Raw genomic sequence first — 3,434 nt, 5'->3', positions numbered from 1 at the left:
TGTAGGAAGGAGCACAGCCCCCAGTGCACATGGGCTTTGGCTCCCTCTGGCACAGAAGCCCCCGGGGCACAGGTCTCTGGGGCAGGAGTGGGGCACCAGCGCTGCCAGGGCTCGGGGGATGGCAGGTCTGTTTGGGCAAGGACTCTGCCACAGCCGCTGATTTCAGTGCTCGCAGGGCCCAGGGGTCAGAGCAGCATCCGTGCCCTGGCCCACACGATCCTTGCCTGTGTCACAGTCATGGATTTAGGATGATCACCAGCCGGGACGTGTCCCAAGGAGGCCGAGCCAGCTTCTGTGCAAGGCCCCGTGCCCTTCCCGCTGTGGCTGCGTCGGAGCCCTGGGGGCTCCTTCTGTTGCCCTGAGCCCACAGAGCAGGGCAGCGATTGCTGATGGTTTGAGCCATTCCTAAAGATCCTATCGGGCTGTCTTAGACACTTGGGGTGAGGGATTCCTTCCAACCTGGGCCACTTTGGGTGGGCTGGGGGCAGGCCAGGGCCAGTGGCAGCATGTGCAAGGGCCGTTATTGAAACGGTTCAGCATGGTCACCATGGCATGGAACAGGACCGTTGGTGAGGTGTGGTGATATAAGAGCCAACCGTGACACGGCCACGGCACAGTGCTTGGAGCACACGACAGGACAGGACGGGACAGAGCGGTGCCGTGAGGAGCCCCTGCACAGCGCACTCGTTCCTGTCGGACCCGGAGCTTCTCTGAGTGTCACTGACTGTTTGTCTCACAGCTTTCCCAAGGCATTTCTCTTCCAGGTGCCCTCGAGGCCAGACTCTGGCATGGCAGGCAGATTTCCCAACATCTTCGAAGTGTTTAGCAGAATAAAAAGGAGAGGCTCTAGAGTTCATCCAGCCCAACAGCCTGAAGAGCCGGAGCCATTTCAGCCAATGCAGGATGGTGAGTGGAGCAGCTGGGTAAAAGGGCTGAAGGCTGCTGCAACCTTGACCCCTCCCATCCCATCACTTTGGGACATGCCCAGGGAAAAGACAGAAGAGGGGCTGGGCAGACACCCCGCAGTGCCCATGCTCCATCCCCTGGAGAATCCTGGGGCTGTCCCTGCCTGGGGAGCGCAGGGCGGGGCCCTGTTCTCCGGCCTCTCCCGCAGCCCCTCAGCTCTGGCTGTGCTCTTTGCCAGGTGCAGCCATGGACCGCACACACGAGCAGGACCCCACCGGTGTCCTCTTCCACAGAACAGCACAGGTACCTGCAGCCATCCCCACCTGGGCTGGGCCTGCTGTCACTGCTCAGCCCAGCACAGCGCTTGGAGCACCCCATGGAACAGCCCTCTTTTCCTGCCCTTTGTTCTCCTGCCGCACTTCCAAATTTATCAAATACTTTTGACAGGAAGTGACCAGCACCATGGGCACTGGGTCCATAGAAAAGTGTGAGGACTACACCACCAACACAAGTGCTGCCCTGCTTGACAAGCTTGTAGAAGCAGGTTTGGCCAATCCCAAGCAAGTAAGCAGCCTGTGGCCAGGGTTTGATCCCCCTAAGAATTGGTTGGCCTCACAATTCACTGGGGCCTGCTGGTCCCTGTCAGACTTTGAGGACACCACAGTGTGGTGGGAAGGGAAGTACTTCTCTGGGGAAGCTGGGGACATTACTGCCTCTGGCAGCTTTCCAAGTCTTCCCATGCCTTTTCAGGTGCCTGCCATGGTGAGATACATCCACCAGTGGCTCATGGCCAATGAGACTGATGAGCACAGGGTGGAGAGATCCCTGCTGGATGTCACCGAGGCACAGCCCACTGATGTGGTGATGACTCTCCTGCGTGTGGCCCCATCATGTGACAGGTATAGGGCCCACCTGCCCAGAGGGCTCAGGGCTCACCAGCCCATCACCCTGCACAGCCTGTTCTAGCTCAGTCTGAACAACAGAGAGTTCCAGGGCCATCTGGCTGCTCCCTTTCCCAGCCCTGTCTTGTCAGCACCCACCCCATGCTCCTTCCCTGCCCCTCAGGAGCCTGTCCCCACAGGGCTAAACTGCCTGGGTGCTGCTGGTGCGGGGCAATGGGCAGAGGCAGAGTTGGCAGCCAGCTCAGGTCCCTGCTGCTGCCAGGCCACGGTGCTGTGTCTCAGACTGCCCTGAGACAGAGTTCTGACCCTACAGAGCTGCTATGGCTATGTGGAAGACAATCTTGTGCTCGCCCAGGACTGCAAAGCCAGCGAGGTTGAGACTCCTGGATGTGCTGGGGAGCTGGCCAGAGCACAGCACGTGCACCTCCGATGGGGACACAACAAGAGTCTTTTCCCTGGCTGTGAGTTTCTGGAACTGGCCTTTGCTCACCCCAAGGCCGCCCCTCCTGCAGCTCTCCACCCTCCTTCCCCCACTGAATCTCCCAGCCTCAGGTGCTGAGCTGAATCCTGGCCTAGGGGCAGCTTCAGGGGCACCAGGCCCGGTGCTCCCCCTGCGTCTCCCCTGGTCTCTCCCTGCCACGCTTGGGCCCTGCCACACGGATACCTCGGCACTGAGCGCTGTCTCGGGGTGTTTGTCCTTTGCAGGCAACTGTGGTGATGTGGAAGATCCTCCAGGAGCCCTGCATCCCACACATAATGACACTGTATTTCACTCGCCTATTTGTCCACCTGCTCTTCCAAGCGTACTTCAGCACATTGGATACACCAGAGGAGGTTGATAAATTGTGGAAAACGTGCCAGAAAGAACACGGCTTTGCTGCCAGCTCCAACAGGTTTTCCATCCCAGTCCTTCTGTCCCTGCCATGTCCCCAGGGCAGGAGCCAGTGCTCCCAGCGTGACCTGAGCTTTGCTCTGCACACAGGTTTGCACTGGAGACCCTGAAGTCCCTGCTCTGCCGAATGCAGTGTGAGGATGTGGTGACGGCAATGGAGCGCAAGTGTGGCTGGGACACGCTGCTGTCTGCTGACTCCCAGCACTATGCCGTGGGTGTGCTGGTCAGGTGAGACCCCACCCTCTCCACTCTTTGTGCTCTGTGTCCGGAGTGCCCTACACAGTACCCGTGCTCATGGGCCAGAGGGCCTTGTCACCGAGGCACAGCCAAACAGACTGGAAAAGACTGGGAAAGAAGGGTGCCCAAAAGGAGCTGCCTCCAAAATAGCTCAGGTCCCCTTGCAGCAGGATGGTGGGGAAAGACCAGACCTCTGGGAATCAGTCCTGGGAGAGGTTTGTCCCCCTGACTCAGACCTTGCTTTCTTTTTCCTCCTTTCAGAGCAATGCGCTCCTCATCTACACCCTTGTCTTCTGGGATTGCATTGCACCTGCTCAGCCTGCTCAACATGGAGAGGCCATGCTGGGATTTTGCTGCCCTGGCATTCATTGTGGAGGTGAGCCTGATGGCCAGCGCTGTCTCCCTGAGCTGCCTCCCAGCTCTCTGGCCTCTCATAGCCACACCTGCCTGGGACGGTGCCTGTGCCCTGTCCTGCTGTCTGGGCCCAGCCCTGTGCG

General features: G+C 59.4%; 1 long non-coding RNA gene across 1 annotated transcript; it reads left to right on the top strand.

Moving 5' to 3' along the window:
- The first annotated feature begins 1,745 nt into the window (after positions 1–1,745).
- On the top strand, positions 1,746–2,607 carry LOC306816150. The gene is made up of 3 exons (XR_013777582.1): positions 1,746–1,805; positions 2,122–2,269; positions 2,514–2,607. It is a non-coding gene; the product is annotated as an uncharacterized lncRNA (long non-coding RNA).
- Positions 2,608–3,434: the final 827 nt, after the last annotated feature.

The sequence above is a fragment of the Erithacus rubecula genome (assembly GCF_903797595.1).
Source record: "Erithacus rubecula genome assembly, contig: scaffold_389_arrow_ctg1, whole genome shotgun sequence".
Taxonomy (NCBI): domain Eukaryota; kingdom Metazoa; phylum Chordata; class Aves; order Passeriformes; family Muscicapidae; genus Erithacus; species Erithacus rubecula.
Note: the sequence above shows the minus strand (reverse complement) of the source record. Positions and strands in the feature narration are given on the sequence as shown.